This window comes from Lycorma delicatula, chromosome 11 (assembly GCF_047948215.1).
Source record: "Lycorma delicatula isolate Av1 chromosome 11, ASM4794821v1, whole genome shotgun sequence".
NCBI lineage: Eukaryota > Metazoa > Arthropoda > Insecta > Hemiptera > Fulgoridae > Lycorma > Lycorma delicatula.
Window position 1 is genome coordinate 41,555,708 of NC_134465.1, and position 20,067 is coordinate 41,575,774.

A 20,067-nucleotide genomic window follows, 5' to 3' on the forward strand; every position below is an offset into this window, starting at 1 on the left:
TAATTACATAAATTATGTCAAATTTAATTGCCAATAATATGGCTATTTTTTTTCTTGATATGATTCTAAGAAAGGTAACTTTCCTAAGTAATAATAATTGGTTTGACCATGTTTGTTTTTACAATAAATAAAATCAGGATAAATTAAAAACTATGTTTATTTATTTCAGGCCATTATAATAAATGTTAGTTAAATTTATCATTTAACGTTTGTCTGTTGACGTAGTTATAATAGTTGTTGAGAATAGGATAAATTGTTATAACATTTCTTTTTACGGCAAAAGTCTTAATCATTTATAAAGTATAAATGACAGAATTAGAAAATATTTAAAAGTAATCCATAATACTCGTACATCCAACACAAAAATATAAGTTGTATTTACAAGATTTTTGCGTAGAAGCAATTTTGCTTCTGCGCTTAAAAAATAAAACGAATGTTTTCAATTTGGATAACAAGCACTGTACTAACCGCTGTAGTCCAAGCTTGAAGATTCATTGCCGCGGCAGCTATAAAAATATTACCCCCCCCCCCCACAACGTTTTTCGTCTTTTTGGGGTCCCTGGGTCATGAAAAGTTGAAAAATAAAAAATTATACTTTAATTTTTTGACTTCATTACCAGGCTTTCCTTCTCGCAGCATTGTTTTAGAACTATCATACCAGGAAAGTTAAAAGAAACTACGGAAAGTTTAACAAAGTTTTATTTTTTACTGTGATTTTTCCGGATTTTTTTCAATTCGATTGCTTTTAACTCGAGAACGAAAGACTTTATGAACAAACGATTTACGCCATCGTTTTTCTTGTAAAGTTTTACATTAAAATCATGTACCATAAATCCATTTTGATATTCTCATTTGTCAGCGAGAAATTAAAAAAATAACCAAGTTTCAAAAAGAAATTCAATATTTATTTTAACTCTTTTACACTCGAAATTTAAAAAAAATTTAAAAATAAATTTTTACATATTCACAGGAAGATTACACATTCCAAAAATCATGTTTAGATATCAAAAAGTTGTTATCTAAATTTAACGAAAAATTTAAAAAAATACTCAATTTTTTTATTATTCCATTTCAACTCTTTAAACTACGAATTTAAAAAAATCAATTCATTATTATACACTTTCATCGTAAGAAGAAAATTTATACAAATTTTCATTCATTTATCTTCATTAGTTTTTGCAGGGCGATGATGAAAATCGGTCAGTCACGTTAGGACAAGTTGTTTTATTGGTACAGTTATATATGTAGTGTATATGCATTACACAAATACATACATATGTATACAGAGAGAAAGCCAAATGTTCGTGTAAAATTTGATTTATTTTTTTTAAATGGGTTTTCGATGTTTGAGGTTAAACTAGGTACTTATGCAGTTTGTTCCACCCCCAAACAAAACTTTAATTGTTATCAGAATGCAAAAAATGTGCAAACAATCATATTTTCATTATTTACGTTTAAACCTTTTCTAAATATATATATACAACCAAAAATAGGTTACCCTAATAACATGTAGAACATGTTATGAACCTAATAACATCCGTAAACGAGTATAATGATTTTTTTTAATCCAAATTTGTTTTATTTTTTAAAATACATTTTGCTTGATAACAATACTTTTTCTCGTTTAAATATTATAACAAAGTAAAAAAAAAATGATAGGTAAAACTCACCGTTCATTTTTGTTGAATATTTCACGACACATCGTACAAAAATTACAACTCTATTTAAATAAGTTAATCATGTAATAAGACTAATTATAAATTAATAAATACATAAAATAACAACGGTGAAGTTTTTACTTAATTGTTCATATAAAACGTAACAGTAGCGTAACAACACATTTCATTAAGCAGTACAGCCAAGCGGAAACTGATTTGTTCAAAATACTGCGTTATTCGTTAAACAAGGGTTATAAATCGTACGTATAGTTAGATTCTTAAGTTGGCAACAGTGGTGGGAGTAAGCTGATCGTGACAAACAACTGTCCATCATAACCGATTGACTGAACATAGTTAGGCTTATTTACAGTATTTCATTTATCTAACCTAGACATCAGATGCAACTCTGTGGTTTAAATTGTTATATATTAATAATAAAAAAAATGACGCATTTAAGTAGGAAAGAATTCCTTCAGCTTTATTCTACTAATTATTGTAAGTAAAATTCAATCAGTTGTTTTCTTGTTAAGAATTTTATTTTTTTTTAACGTAAAATGTTTTATTTTGCAAAATAATTTATAAAATATATTAACAGTACGACTTCGATAAACCGGAACTTTTTTTTTAACAACGTATCATCTTTATTTAAATCAGTTTCTTTCAATATTTTTTATTTTATTTTTTTTTAATAATATCTACATAATTAATTAATTCTTTTATTATTATTATGTTACCATGTAGCCTTTACTAATAATTACATATTTGCGATTATCCGGGTCTCGTTAAAAAAATTTTTTTAAAGATTTTTATTCGTTTCTTTTTTTAAAATACAAAAACGATTATTTGTTCACAATGATGAATGATGATCTTCTAGATGATTATCTAGAAAAACCTGAAATCTTGATAATCGGAATCTCGGTTGTACATCTTTCGATGATCCAGATTTTCTTTACCTGATACATTTAAGTAATAACTTTTTTATAAAAATAATATTTTTTAATAATATTTACACAATAATAATATTATGTTGTTTTACTTTTTCTATTACTTCTTCATTTTACTGTGCCGTGCTTTTCCCCTCTAAAAATTTGCCTATTTTGAATTTCTGGTACTTACGTATTAACGCTACCGCAGCTACAGCTTTATTTAAAAACTAAGTAGTCAATCGGATTTCGGTGGAAAATGGGTCAATTTAACATAAATAAATATTTATGTGATAAATATAATTTAACCAGACTTAACCTACGCTCGCTTCGCTAGCTAACCTTGACTAATTAACGCCGTAATTTTTTTGAGTATTTATTTAATAAATTCAGTAATTATTGCAATTATTTATTAAATAAATGCTAAAAAAATTACGGTGTTAATTAGTCAAGGTTAGCGAGCGAAGCGAGTGTAGATTAAGTTTGGTTTAATTATATTTATAAAATAAATAAATATAAATAACCATTTATATTCTGTTTTGAATCTGTTTCGGCCATTTTCCACCGAAATCCGATTGACTACTTTTTGTTTTTAAATAAAGCTATAGCTGCGGTGGCGTGAATAAGTAAGCACCGAATATCTTTATCAAAGATCTGTTTTCCTTTTTAGTCCGTTCTTCTGAGAACTGAATCAATTCGATTTTGCTATTCAAAAGAATTCGAATAATTTTCCTTTTACATCAGTGAAAGATACCCGTGAAACATTAATTATTTCTTATCGAATCGGACGAAAATTTTTTCGAATTTTTTTTTGTACGTTACGGAATTATATTTTATTCTCCAGTTTTCGTTCTTTTGGTTTTGGATCCTAAAATTCCTCTATCTCTTTTTCTAAATTTGTCTATTTCTAGGTTACCGTTTAGGTTTAAACATTGCGATGTTTAAACTTTCCACTTTCTAGATTAATTATTGCACCCACCGGGTTGGTCTAGTGGCTAACGCGTCTTCCCAAATCAGCTGATTTGGAAGTCGTGAGTTCCAGCGTTCAAGTCCTAGTAAAGTTAGTTATTTTTACACGGATTTGAATACTAGATCGTGGATACCGGTGTTATTTGGTGGTTGGGTTTCAATTAACCACACATCTCAGGAATGGTCGAACTGAGAATGTACTACACTTCATTTACATTCATACATATCATCCTCTGAAGTATTATCTGAACGGTAGTTACCGGAGGCTAAACAGGAAAAAGAAAGAAGATTAATTATTGCGGTATTTTTTAATTTGTGAAAGGCATTTTTTTTTTGTAGATCCCTTTAATTATTCCATACGTTTTCTTACTTACCCGGTTCTTTTATACACCATTTTCCTTTTTGCGGATTGTCTCCTCTAAATATTTCATTTGGAATCCTTTGGAACTATTCAGGTTATCAATTTGTGTTTTTTTTTCTTTTCCAGAGTTATTGGATGCATTTATATTCTTTGTCAATCAAAATTAAAAATCGATTTTAATTGTTTTTTTTTTTTTGATTAATCAAAATTTAATTGATTTTTAATTTGAAATTGATATTTAATTTGTTACTTATCTGATTTCGGCTTTGATCAGAAAAGGTTTGGAAATAAATTTTGGAATATATAAAGGTTAAAGTTTTTTGATTAGTAAGGCGTTACATATAATTATCCCAAATTTTCGATATGTTCATGTTTGCTCGGATTCCATATATGCCTTACTAATGATGTATACTCTATTTTCTCTCTTTTTCTATTTAGCTTCTGTAATTTATTTCTTCAAATGAAGAATAAGAATGATATATATATATATATATATATATACATATATGACTGTAAAAGAAGTGCAGTCTTGTACAGTCTCAGGTCGATCATTCCTGAGGTGTGTAGTTAATTGAAATCCAACCACCAAAGAACATCGGCACCCACGATCTAGTATTCAAATCCGTTTAAGAGTAACTGCCTTTACTAGGATTTGAACCTTAGAACTATCGACTTCGAAATCAGCTTATTTACGATGACGAGTTTACCACTAGACCAACCCGGTGGATTAAATGATGTGTACTGACCCCGTAGGGGAAGACATCCATCATGTGACAGTTCGACACGTCACCTCCTCCATAACTATCCATTACGGGCTATACCGGCAGTCATCTTCAAAAGCTCGGCGAAAGGCATCTCTCAGCCTCGTTCGTGCCTCAGTCAGTATGCCACCGACGCGAATGCCACATGCGATATTCCCTAGATATTTACCGCTGAATTTTAATTCTTGATTTTTATTTTTTATTTTAACTTCTTGAATTTTTTACTAAAAATTTTACCTACATTTCCTTTCAAAATATCTGCTTTTCGTTCAAATGCTTCTAAATTTTGAAAAGCATGTTAATTCAGTTTTTCTGTTTTTAAAGAATTCAAATATATCGTTTGGTTATCTATTTTCGACCGTTCGTGAAAGTTTCATAAAACATTTTTGTTAAAATTCTTTTTCTATTTTTAATATTTTTCTATTGTTGTTTTTGTTTAAATAACGGGAATCCTAAGGCTTTCGGGTTTAATTAATAAGGTATAACGACTTTTGATTCTCCCCACCAAAGAATTTCTCTCCCATCAAAGTTTTTTTTATTTTTTAATGATATATACTCTTAATATTGAGCAATATTCATTAAATATGCATATATTTTAATGATTAGATGAAATTATTTTGGAGAAACGAGAGTATAATTAAAAAGTTATGTAATATATTTTGAAACATAACATTTATTATAAACCATAATTGGGATTTCTTTTATCAGCACAACACAATTACTTATTTTACTGAACGATAATATACTACAGAATGAAATTTACTAATTTGTTGACGTATTAAATTGAATTGAATAATCTTCCTCATCCTTACGTCGGTGACGTCATAGAAATTCACATAAATAAAAATCTAACAAACTCTACTCCATTAACCATCATTAAAAATTGCGTCATTGTTGTTTATAATTTGTATATTTAACATTAATTAGACGAGGTTAACGAGCGAAGCGAGCGTGGGTTATGTTTAAGTTTCGTTGGTAGTACGATTCGTCATATATCGTTAAAAAATAAATAAAAAAATGTTGGGGGAAATTCCGAAAGAGTACCAATTTTTTGTTACAAGGGGGGTATGAAAATCAAAATTTACAAAACCTCGATTTAATAATCTTCCTTATATATAGCAATGTAAGTATACAGCCGTTAAAGTTAAAAATAAAATATATAATTAAATCAAAATTATTGCTTTGCGGTTAGCGACTGACAGAAATTTACACGCATAATTACATAAAACTTGCATGTTGTAATAAGGCATATACAGACACTGTCGGTTCGTGTATACATAGATAATTAATGAACTGCAATAAAGCGTACATAGGCACCATAAAATGTCGTGTTAACTGCACATTTCTTATTGCCTGCTTCGAGGGATGAAAACTTAAGACATTTTTCAGGTCGATAAAAATGTTTTTATATTCTCTATTTTATTAAAATTTATTTATTTTAGATTAATAGAAGCCTTATCACAATTTAATGTAATACTGACGCATTTTTCTTATCGAGATTCAAATAAATGGAATTAATCGTCGCTGGTTTTCACGAGTGTTTACTTCTTGACTAAAATATTATTCACATAGTGTTATGTTCGATTATAGTTGGGTTCAATTAAAGACACTGAATCAGGAATAGTCGGTCAGCGGTTACACAAGAGCAATTTTTTTTCAATACTTTCATAAAACTTATACTTTATTATAAGCTTTTATTTAACTTGCTTTAGTTATAATCAAATCTTTTGATCTATCGTATGAAAATCAATGAAATTTGGTACACGTATGTAACTTCGATAACAATACAATACTACGGTGTTAGAATTTGGATATGACCCACCCCTACCCCAACAACACTATACCCCTACGCTAAATTCATGCATGTTGGTGAAAATTTTTATTTCTCATGAACTATCGTATGAAAATCAATGAAATTTGAAACACGTATGTAACTTCGATGTGTAAAACTAAATATTTTTACTTTTTTTTTAGTCTTAATAAACAAACAAAGCTTTTATTAACTCTCTTTAGGAATAATCAAATCTTACAACTGCTATATCTTTGGATCTATCGTATGAAAATCAATGAAATTTGGTACACGTATGTAACTTCGATGACAATACAGCACTACGGTGTCGGAATTTGATTATGACTCACCCCCCACGCGCTACCCTTACGCTAAATTCATACATTTAGTTGAAAATTTTCATTTCTTATGAACTATCGTATGAAAATGATTGAAATTTGAGACACGTATGTAACTTCAATGGGTAAAAATAAATATTTTTACTTTTTTTTTAGTCTTAATAAACCAACAAAATTGAACAAACAATAATATTCAGATATAAATATTATTAAGAATATTTTTTTTGGATGTAAAAAGTTTATTGTTCATTAAGACTAAAAAGTAAAAAATAAAAATAAAAAAATAAAATATATTTGATTATATTAAAAAATTACTTTTTAAAAAAGCTTTCATTTAACTAATATTAATATTAACATTAATAAAAAAAGGAAACAAATTAGAAAAATCCTCTAAAAAGTAAAAAATAAGAATTAAATCAAATTGAGAATTTAAAAAAAAAAAATAATATATTAACAAATATAAAAATGAACTGAAAAGTAAAAAATAAATTATATAAATATCTAATAAATAACCAATACATAAAAAATAAATAAATTTAATAATTATTAAATTTAAAATTAAAAGTATTGAAAATATTTAGTTAAATTAAAGCGTGGCGCAGTTTTTATAATTTATTTAAAATGACTGAAGACAAAAAAAATATATATATATATCACGTAGTATTTTGCAAGCTTTCTTTTTAATCGATATGTTTTTTAATGCTGCAAAATCGGACCCACTTTTCTTTTTTTTTACTGAATATATTGATCTTTTTCGTAATCGTACTGTAAATATAGCTCGATTAAATCATTAATATTTAAAAAATCTATGTGGAATTTGAGATTAAAATTTTTGAAGCTTAAAGTCAGGAAATTATGCAAACCCTTTGATGTATTTTTATAAATTTAAAATACGATAGAACAAATGTTGATTTATACGACAGAACAGATCTATATTTTAATAAATTATCATACATGTAAATCATATAAAATCAATTATTTTTTTTTTTTTTGTAATAGTTGCTTCACTTTTCTGTACAAGATTCGAAATCTGGGGAATTCCTGCTGAAATTTTACTCCGGTACCACGTAAAATGTTTTAAGAAATCGCAACAAAATGTTTTCATAGAGAAGTAATTCATCTGCAAAATTAATTTTTTAAAATATAAGGTATGTTAAGTAAACATCTTACGTATTTTAACTTCTCTCCTAAACCAGTTTACAATTCATATAACAATATAATTTATTGTAGTAGCCAATTATTTTATGGTTTTTTTTTTAATTTTTAAAAGGCCAACATTAAAAATCAGTCCAATTATTAAATCTTTAATACTCAGGATAGAATGAAAATAAATAATTAGTACAGTATATCAGTATATAATAAACGACCGTTCCTGATTTAATAAATCTTAAGTCATCAGAGAAAAATGATTTATTATATATATATATATATATTAGTTACATAACGGTTAAACCGAAAGCCGCAGGATTTTTTTAAAAGTAATTAAAAATTTCATTAGTTGCGTTGTATAATAAAACATAAGTTGTATTTAGCCCGCATTCTTTACAGCCCATCACTCACAAAATATATTCGCTAATAACATAACATATACGGTATGTATAATATAACATAACGTGACAGGTTATAAATAAAAATAAGTAAGATTTAATTTTATTAAGTGAGGTACTTCTCAAACGTAAATAAGTCCAATATTTCAAAGGTTATTTCATTTTCAATCTAAATACGGTAAGATAAAAATTAAAGTTTGATTGTAAATCATTCTGTAATTCTTTCGCATTTCACGATATATTATTGCGTAACCCTATTCCGTGTTACATTTAATAAAAAAAAGCGTATGTACCTTCCCTTTTTTCTTTACATTTAAATATTAAAGTTATTAAAATATTATGTTTATTTTTTATGAATTTATTTAAACGCTTTTATTTTGATACTTTTATATTTTAAAGGCTGTAATATTACTTTTAATTCACGTTTTCTGTGCGTTTTTTCTTTTTTGTTCATCGCTCGGTCCATTTTAAATATTATTTTTACGTTAATTATTTTAAAGAAAAACTGAATCGGCCAATTAGCTAAAAATTATTTATTTTAATCTCTAGACTAATCGTTTGAACATTATGCGACCGCTGAACTAATTTTAATAATGATCTCCAAATAAATTTAATTAAATCCTGGGTTAGAATCAGACTATAAATTAACTTAAAATAATCCTTATCAAAGGGAGGTATATAGCCTATTTATATATACTCTACACTATTATATAAAGAGAAAGAGAGTTTTTGTTTGTTCGAGATAAACAAAAACTACTCGATCAATCACAACTAAATTTTTACCCGTGTTTCTTGGCAACTGAAAAGATTTTTAGATAAATTTATTTCATTTCAAAAATACATATATATTTCGTAATTGAGATTTACAATATGAAGTACAAACTTTAATGAATTGAATTATAAATCTTTAACTATGTGTGAGCCGGGTTTGAACTGAACGATTCGAATCAATCGAATGAATACAATTACAAAAATAATAATTTAACGTTAAATTTACGTTAAAAAAAATAATAATAATTTAAAAAAAATCTGTTTAATAATAACGGGCTTCCCGTGGGGACTGTGTGTGAGGCTAGATTGATGAGGTAAGCGAGCACCTCGGGGGAGGCTAGACCGATCATCACCACTAACCGATAACAAACAGGCTGCTCCTGGGGAGCTGTTTTCGGAGGTACAATGAGGTGCTCTTATAATATATCTACAAAAATTCATCCGATTTTCAAAATTTAAACGGATTATTTATTAATAGGTTGAAGGCTAACTTTTTCACGCATCAGGTACACTCTTGTTCTAAGATGACGATTATTCGGAAATATATATAAACGTACAGAAGGAAGTAGAGCCCTCTGGGTAGATTTGCCTCTGGGATTCGCCTGGGCTGACTTGACTCCCGAGGGTGCAGATTGTGGGTAGATGGGCCGGTTAATATTAAAGACATTTTTAAATATTAGTATTTTTAATTTTAATCTTTTATTTTTTTTATTATAATTTGTTTTTAAATATAAAAATACTTTGAACAAGACGAATCGACCTAACGTAAAATTTAAAACAAAATTAAAAGACACTTGTATAATTAATAATCATAAACTACGATAGATAAGGAAAATAAAACGAGGCGAAAATGTAATTTTCCAAATTATTCAATAAAATTGTTTGTATGTCAAAAATTATAATATATATATATATATTACATTGTAGTAGAAAACAAAGATGGACCACTGAATGTGAAAATAGAAGGAGAAAAGATTATGGAGGTAGAAAATTTTGTTATTTGGGAAGTAGAATTACTAAAGATGGACGAAGCAGGAGCGATATAAAATGCCGAATAGCACAAGCTAAACGAGCCTTCAGTAAGAAATATAATTTGTTTACATGAAAAATTAATTAAAATGTCAGGAAAAGATTTTTGAAAGTGTATGTTTGGAGTATCGCTTTATATGGAAGTGAAACTTGGACGATCGGAGTATCTGAGAAGAAAAGATTAGAACCTTTTGAAATGTGGTGCTATAGGAGAATGTTAAAAATCAGATGGGTAGATAAAGTGACAAATGAAGAGGTATTGCGGCAAATAGATGAAGAAAGAAGCATTTGGAAAAATATAGTTAAAAGAAGAGACAGACTTATAGGCCACATCCTGGAATAGTCGCTTTAATATTGGAAGGACAGGTAGAAGGAAAAAATTCTGTATGCAGGCCACGTTTGGAATATGTAAAACAAATTGTTAGGGATGTAGGATGTAGAAGGTATACTGAAATGAAACGACTAGCACTAGATAGGGAATCTTGGAGAACTGCATCAAACCAGTCAAATGACTGAAGACAAAAAAAAAATATTACATAAAAAAAAATAGAAAAATGTAAATTGAAACGGAAAAGAAAATAAATGAAATAAAAAGAAAAAAAATTGGGCAAAATCCGCACCACTTATAACTTCAAAATACCAAAAACATGTCAGTAATAAAAGTATTTTTAGTATTTCATATATTTGAAACATTTGCGTGGATATATACATACTTAAAAGTTACATATAAACTTAACGAAACGTAAATAAATATATTCATGTGTTATATGATTGTGTGTGTGTGTTTGCACGCGCGTGCGTGCGTGCGTGCGTATTAAGCCAGCTTAGTTTATTACCTTTGGGTTTTTTAAGATTAGAATATCGTTTATTTATAGTTTTATATATATATATAAACAAGATTTATCTAAAACGTAAAGATTAATAAAAATAAATAAATAAATATAAATCTTAACGTCTTAAAAGACTTTTAAAGTTCTTATTATTAGAAAATGTTTTATTATTAAGGAATTATATAAACGTTTAACCTATTTTCAATTTAGATTATTTTATTCCGTTAGTAACATTTAAATTTTTGCTCTTTAAATATCATTTTAAAATAAATAAATAATTTAATCTGTTCTAACTGTACGTGACAGTCATTATTATTATCTGTGATGGACGATTTTTTTACCGTTATTGTTTTTCCTCTTGCACCACGAGCCAAAGAGTCTAATATTTTTACCTGGTGTAAAAAAAAAAGATAAATATAAATTATTTGAACTAACACTGGATATCAGAAATTCAGATAAGTAGCGTCCATTTTAAGTATGATATAATGGAGAGTTTATTAAAAAAAAGTTACGAAGAATTTTAAACGGAAAACTCTTCCTTGATTTTTGACTGCATTAAAAATACTATGTCGAGATGTTTAAAATCTTCGCATTTTTACTTTCCCGTCTAGATAGCGTTACAGTTATAGAAGGGAAAGCATTGCAATCGGTCCGATTTGCGATTTTCACCGGAACCCATTTTGACAACTAAGGAACACAAAAATAACCGGATGGAAATTTTCCGGAAGTTAATGTACGCGTGTGTGTGTGTACGGTGACGGCCTCTAAATCATCTTATATCTCCAGAACTACTTAGACCGATTTTCACCAAACTCGGTCAGATTACTTCATGTAAGGCAATGATACCGTTAAATTTCCAACTTAAAAGGGTTAAGGGGTGAGGTTATACAGCAAGGTCACCCTCAGTATCTCGTGATTTCGCCTAATTAAGGTCATGTTTTTTCTCAGGCGCATAACGATTAAAAAATAACAATATTTGCAAAAAAACAAATTTTGAAAAATCGCATCCCCACCCGAAAAAAATGCTGTTGTAGTCGTCTGCTATGTTTTGACGTCACAGGTTAGAAGTAGAATTAAATAAATGAATAATATTTAAATTGTAAAAACGTAATTCGAACTGGATCGGCAGGTCGACTTGGTATATGGTGCGTTAAGTCTCACGAAAAACGCGTACGCGTACCGTACAGTCGAAACTTATTCCAACTTACATTAGTTTAGTTACTGCCGACCGTCGCCGCTAGTATTGTTACACCCGCGTAAATTAAATACGTTATGCGCGCGCGCTTTAGTTAGAATCATTGAATCCACCGGGTTGGTCTAGTGGTGAACGCGTCTTCCCAAATCAGCTGATTTGGAAGTCGAGAGTTCCAGCGTTCAAGTCCTAGTAAAGCCAGTTATTTTTACTCGGATTTGAATACTAGATCATGGATATCGGTGTTCTTTAGTAGTTGGATTTCAATTAACCACACATCTTAGAAATGGTCGAACTGAGAATGTACAAGAGACTACACTTCATTTACACTCATACATTTCATCCTCATTCATCCTCTGAACGGTAGTTACCGGAGGCTAAACAGGAAAAAGAAAAGAAGAGAAAGTTAGAATCATTGAATTAAACGAAAAAATATTATATTTCAATAAAATTATTAAATTAAGCTCTGTGTAAGCCGTGCATCAGAAATAACTCACAGTTGTTGGTTGTTTTCCGCGTGACGTGAAAGTCCTACAATTGTGTTGTCAGGTTTTTCCAGTACGATTGGCATCTTCATTATTTTAGATGTAAAGCTTTAATTTTTTACAAAATTTTCGGATACAACAAATAATTCTACGATATTTTTACTCTTCGACATTTTCCTCCAAGTGCAACCGTTCAGAAGGTAAAATGGACAGGGCTCCAAGTCGGGAAACAAATGTAGCTGTTAATTTAATTTTTCCTTTGCCGATTATAGCGATATATGCTGGTGTAGAAGTTATAGCTATATAGGAAAGTATGTAGATCGGTAAAAAAAAATCATAATCAACTGGTTTTTGAAAGTTTTAAGTTTGTACCTTTTGAGGTATGACATCTTTTCATACGCTACTAATTTCCACTTGGCTATTGACTGTAGCTACGAATGCCAGCTCTTTCATTAAAAAAAAAATGTTAATCATTTAAATAAATTTTAAATAATCCGCAAACAAAATTTATTCCAGTGTTTCCAAGTCCAAAAAATCTATTTTTGTCAGACGGACGTATGTTGGCCTGTAATCGGTCTTATAACTCTGGACCCCGCCGATCAATTTTCTTCAAACTTGGTATACAGGTACTAACTTCGTGGGGAAAAAATATATTACATTTTCGCAAAACCTGAAAAAAGGGATGGGGATGTTTTGGCCGAAATTAAATTCATATTTTTACCGGGGCACTTAAGTAAAAGGTTTTTCTTATAAAAGTTGAAGTTTTTTTATCGAGATCACAAATTACCAAAAAGTTTTATTTAATATTCATCCCCCTCCCCGAAAAATGGCTTTATGATATATTAGCTGTACCTTCCTTATGAAAAGGAGTTAATAGGAGGTTTTTGCATCTATATTTTCTAAATCAGGGTACCCATCCCTATCCAATGATCTGTGGTAATAGAAAGTATTTTTTATTTTAAAAAAGATGATTATTTTAAATTTAAATTCGCCTCTTATTTTAAATTTAAATTCGCCTCGCAAATTACCTGTTGAATTTAAAATGTAAAAATGTTAATTTTTTGAGAGTATTTAGTCTTAAGCATTTCTTTAAAAAAAATTAGCGAAACATTTTCACCCCTTCTAGAAAATTATAACTCTGTTTACTTATCTAGAATTATTAAAATATCTTTGAATTTTTTAACGGTTTTAAAAACGGTCATTTCTTTAAATTTATTATCACCATTTAGGAATTATTTTTTTTAAATATTAATTTCACCCGAATTTTTTCCCTTGATGTATTGAAACCTCGAAAATAAAATAAAAAGATTCGCAATTTCTAATTTTTAATGATTAAAAGGTTTTTTTTTAAACAAAACGTAATAATATCCCTCCTCCGCTGGTGCATGAGCCCCGAAGTTTTCAAAAATTTGAAAACGTATTCTTCGAAATTGTGATGATAATATATTAATATTAATAGTTTCGGTTATTGCTTCATTTTTATCTAGCATCTTAGCTTTAAAAATATAAAAAAATGAATACGAAGTGTGTGAGAAAAGTAATGAGACTGACTGTTTACTTACCAAAGTTTTTATTTTTTTCAAACAACAATATTATCCCCCTTCAAAGTAGTTCCCTTGGGCAGTTATACACCGGCGGAGTCGTTCCCACTCCTGGTAGCAGGGGTAGAAGGCTTCAACTGGTAGAGCTTTTAACTGGTTGGTCACAGTCTTTTGAATGTTCTCCAGAGTTCCAAAATGACGTCCTTTTAAGAGATGTTTCATATTCGGGAAAAGGAAAAAGTCAAAAGAACTCAAATCAGGTGAATAGGGGGTTTGAGGAACTGCAGGATTGCGTTTTGAGGTCAAATATTCCCTGATGGCCGTGTGACACGGGGCATTGTCACGATGAAGCATCCACTTGTCTGCAATGTCTGGTCTCACCCGAATCACTCTTTTCCTTAGCCTTTCAAGGACACCTTTGTAAAACACTTGGTTGACAGTTTGTCCTGGAGGAACAAATTCTTTATGCACGATACCCCTACTGTCGAAAAAGCAAATCGGCGCGGTTTTGATCTTTCATTTGCTCATTCGACATTTTTTCGGTCGAGGAAGTGTGCCACTCTTCTCTTTGCGCTTTGTTTCAGGATCGTACTCAAATATTCAGAATTTATCGCCTGCGATCACACGATTGAAGAATTCTTGGTCATTTTCAATCTTCTCAAGAATATCAATGCACACGTTTCTTCGATTGTCCTTCTGTTCCGTTGTGAGGTTTTCGGCACCAATTTCGCACAAATCTTTCGCATGTCTAAATCGTCTGTCAAAATTTGATGTACGGTGAAAGTGTTTAAATTTAACTATTCACTCATCATCCTTATTGTTAAATGACGGTCTATTCTTACAAGAATCCTCACACGCTCAATGTTTTCGTCAGATTTTGAAGTTGAAGATCTCCTTGAGATAGGTTGATCTTCAACGTGTTCTTGGCCTTCCAAAATTGATTTGTCCCAGCGGAAAACTTGTGCTCTTGATAAACAATGTTTCCCATAGGCCTGTTTCAACATTTCAAAGGTCGCACTCGCCGATTCCCCAAGTTTAACACAAAACTTGATTGCACAATGTCGCTCTAAATTCCGATGCTCCCGTTTCGTAACTTAACTTCACAGATGGCGCTGTGTTTTCTGAACAAAAAAAAAATAAAAAATACTGTGTTGTCTGAACGGAGTTGAAACTCGTACTGAGCATGTGGAAGGGATGAGCAAACCGGTCTAGCACAGACCGGTAGACACAGCGTTGCCAGATCGTCGCACTGTTATCAATCTCATTACTTTTCTTGCATACCTCGTATAATCAAAATTGGTTTAAATCTATACTCAATTCATTGATTTAAATAATTTAATTTGTAGACTTGAAAGTTATGCGATTCATTGTCGTCCTTTTTAAAATGAAATTTATAACATTTTCGGATACAACACATAATTTTTGAACATTTTCCCCAAACACAATTGTTCAGCGTGACACCTCACCGCCAGTCATACCACCTACAAGTAACTAACTATAAGTTGAACCTAAGCTGATAGGGTAATTTTACTATTTTGTTAATAATTTCTATGTATCTGTATTGTCGTAATATTTCATTATTTTAATTAACTTTTTACAACTATTTCGTGTTAGAAATTTTACAACATTTTAAAATAGTAACCAAATTTTGTAATAATCTCGTTATTGTAGTAAATAAATGCAAAAAACGCAACATCGACAAAAAAGTTACTTTTTATTTCAATTTGTGAAAATAAATTATTATTAATTAAATGAAGTAATAAATTTTTGTTCATTATAATTTAAGAAAAAAAAAATTATTACTTTAGATAATGCAAAAAAAAAAATACCGGCAAATATCACTTTAATTTCAATTTTTTTTTTCGCGCAGTGTAATTTATAATCGTTCTAATTTACCGGAACCATAAGTAAATTTGAATACAAAAACACGCAAATAATTTATACAACGATAAGTCCTAAGTTCAAAACATAAAAAGCAAAGAAAACACCAAAAAATTATCTTATCAATTCAACAAAAAAAACTAATAAAAGAAACACTGAAACAGATCAAAGAATTAACTAAAGTAACTAGCGAAACGAAATGAAGAATCTTAACGAAACATAACCAATTTATATACGACACGCTAGTATAGCTGATTCCTCTCAAATCTCGAACATACATAACTAATATATGCATTCACTTTAAGCGTCTCGATAGACGCTTAAAACAAGGACGATTCCTTGTTGTTAACCAGGAGGTTAAACGCGAGCCTGTTTAAATGATTGTTCAGTCTCGTCTCGTACCTTGTACTGAATCGCCGTATCTCTACTCGAACGGTTGGCAATCCCAGGTACTTAGATATTTCAGTGGTTTTTCATAAACCAAGGAGCTACTGTTGTATTTCTTAATAGTTTGTTCTGGAATCACTGTACGACTTCGATGTTACTCTCGCTTGTCGTGCCCCATAGTTGGATACTATGCTTGTTAGGTAATATTAGTGGCGACCTGTAATTAGTGGTATATCTCCCTGAACTTAACGTTAAGCTGCGTCCTTTTCTGCACGATATGAATCTACCACGTCAGACGGCAATCCAGATGCAGTCTTACGTATCGCATGCTGTTAGTATACTGAATGAAAACGCCATTAAGTTGAACTCGCGGGCAGTTACCTCTCTTCATCGCAAACGTAACCTTCATGAAAGATGAAGGTTAATCCGGGTACGGATGACATGATATAGATGGGTATAGATGAAAGATGTTCGTTAATTACATTCAATAAAGTTTGTATTTTAGTAGAAGCTACGATAAGATCAGCATCCAAAGCTAGGATCGCCGTGTCATTCGGCAAACGAGGCAACTGTGATATCGTCTTGAGTCAGGTGGGCCGCTGTGAAGACCGAGTACAGAACAGGACCCAGAAATGAGCTCTGAGGGACACCCGACCCAGAATAAAAGAATTCAAACAAGTCTTAATTGTACTTCACCTTTCAAGTAGCTGTGTAGAATCAAATAATACATTTAAGGAAGGCTCCTTTTCATTGTATAGAGTAGACCAGGAATTTTATTAGGATGAACGTAAAGTAAATAACATACTTTTTTTTTAAATTTAACAAAAACAAAATTTAAAAATAAATCAATCTAACTAAGGAATAATTCAATTATTACAAAATAAAAATTTATGAAATGAAATTTACAACCATCCGTGAAAATCTAAGCTTATCTCACTTTTTCACAAATATGTGATAGAATTTTTACATGTAGCCGATAAATATAAATGGAGATAAGGTGAACGGTGAGCGATTGAAATTAAAAAAAAAAATTACTTAAAATTATGAAATTCTTAATTTCAAAACTATTTCAACATTCAAGTTAATTTAAAATGCCTGCATAGTTGCCAATTTTTAAATAATCACCGGATGTATCATATACCTGTCCGGATAAGACATTTCGACGTTTATTAAAATTAAATGTAAGTAAATAACAAATATTATGCTTAATAAATACTTTGTTTTTAAATAATTTATTCCATTTAATCAAATTTTAAGAAATTTATTTATTTGCGATAACAGTTCCTTATATCAATGAAATGTACCGTTCGGATGTAAATTTTTTTTTAAATCAAACTTTATGCTGCCGCCATTTTGGGTAGAAACATCCTACAAACCTTTTATTTATACAGTTTTTCTTGTTTTAAAGATACCTTTATAATTATGTATCGCACAAAGGGTGTTACTACTTAAAATATTTGAGTCACAACCCCAGACGTTTTTGATAAATCTTGGGTGAAAACCAATAAATTTGGATAAAACCTCTGTTTTTTTTTATGGTTGACGTACAGTAACTTTGTTAAATGGGTAATAAACACATAAAACCTTTAAACAAGATTTGTAGAGAAATTAATTCTAAACAAAATCGTGTAAGATAAATTGAATAAAATAAAGAAAAGTTAGAAGAATTTAACTTTAAAAAATGCATTACCATTTATAATCAAAAGTACTTATAGAAAACAAATTTTTTCCACTCGCTTAAATCATCATTTCCCTGAGAAACGAATCGGTTTTGGAGGTTCACATTACTGGCCACCAAGATTGTCTGATCTAACACCATTAGATTTTTGCGTCTGGGGATGGATGAAAAATATTAAATATACAAAATAAAATATGTTCTCGTGAGAAATTAATTATCCGAGTTATAGATGCGTCTGAGCAGCTTAAGGACAGCCCTGAACATCTAAAAAGAACAGCAAAAGCAGTACACAAGCGTGCCAAAAAATTTGTTGAAAATTGTAGGCTCATTTTTTTAACATTTATTATAAACTAGTACATATAATCCTCTTTGGTCTACTGTACTGTTTCTAAATAAACGACAACAAGATAAATATAAAAAGGAAAAAAACGTTAAGATCAAGGAAAGAATAAAAAGATTAAGAGAGGATGATGAATATGAAGAGAATATAAAAATAAAAAGATTAAAAATAATCTTTATCTTTTAAAAGATTAAAAGATATAAAATATAAAGATTTGAAAACTAGAGAACGTGTAAACAAATTAAGATCAAAAGAATTACATCAGCGATTAAATGGATCGGCAACAATAAACAAATAAATGAAATGATGATCAACTCCGACTTAGGGAGAATATTGTCCGACAATATCAGTGGAGTAATGAACTAAAAGATAAGAATTTTTTTCCGATTTATTAATGACTCGGTGACTTTATTTATGACTCAGTGTATATGTTGTTCTTGTGAGGGACTATTTTTCAGTCACTCTGTAGTTATACAGAAATTTCAGAACAATTAAATAATGTTAAACTAGAAAATCCAAAAGTTATACGATTGTAAATTATAATTTTCAATTAATATTAAATAATCAAATATTTCACCAAATCTATTACATATACTGATGTGTAATAATGCCTATTAAATTACTATACATACTTTTAAAAGTACATAAAATTTTATTTCATTAACAACTTCTGATATTTTTTTCATACTTTTTTTTATTGTTATTATTGAATTACTTATTATAATTTTTTTACAATCAGCGGTTAATAATTATTAATAAATCAATATATTTAAATTTATAAAAAAAAGAAATGAAGTCTGATTCGAACCGAATCTTGTAAGATCCAAATATTTTAGTAATTAAAATTTTATTTGGCTATAACTCTGGAAGCAATGAAAATAATTATCATTTATGATATATCGTTAAAAGGTTCTTAATGAGGACTGATTAATGAAGTTAAGAAAAATTCCAAAATCCAAATTTTTTTGATTTTGAGTGTTTTTTTGGACACTTTTGGTCCAGCCGATTGCAATCGAAAGGGGAGGTGCACAATTAGATGTTACAACAGTCCTAAATCCAAAATTTTAATATACTACGGCAAATCGTTTTTGACTTATTCGAGATACATACGTACGTACAGACGTCACGCCGTAAGTAGTCAAAATAGATTCAGGGATGGTCAAAATGGATATTTTTATTGAAATCTGAAATTTTTCGCGATCACAATACTTCCTTTCCTTCGTAGAAGGAAGCAGTTATTCATTTGATCGATTCGAATCATTCAGTTCAAACCCAGCTGACACAGTGATAAGGACTTACAGTTCACAGTTTATTAATTCAATTCATTACATTTTGTGCTTCAATTGGCGATCTCCACTACTACATACATAAATATATATATATTTCTTTTTTTTTTTTTTTGAAATGTAATATATGTAAAAGTCTTCTCAGCTATGTCTAGAAACATTGGTAAATATTTGTTTGCGATTGATCGAGTAGATTTTTGTTTATCCCAAACAAAAAAAAACCGTCTTTCTGGTTATATAATAGAATACATAATAGGGTTAAGATTTATCTAATAAAAATATAATTCCGTAACAGTAACAT

The 20,067-nt window shown here is 29.5% G+C and overlaps 1 protein-coding gene across 7 annotated transcripts in view; it reads left to right on the forward strand.

Moving 5' to 3' along the window:
- Positions 1 to 2,008: 2,008 nt before the first annotated feature.
- The window catches only part of LOC142332222 (uncharacterized), a 112,597-nt gene continuing 94,538 nt past the window's right edge, over positions 2,009 to 20,067 (forward strand). For 5 of the 7 annotated variants that reach the window (XR_012758227.1, XR_012758228.1, XM_075378510.1 and 2 more), the window contains exons 1-2: positions 2,009 to 2,153; positions 7,799 to 7,947. The gene's annotated coding sequence lies outside the window, so the exon portion shown is untranslated. The remainder of the gene's footprint in view (positions 2,154 to 7,798; positions 7,948 to 20,067) is intronic. The other 2 variants (XM_075378511.1, XM_075378513.1) reach the window with 1 other exon arrangement.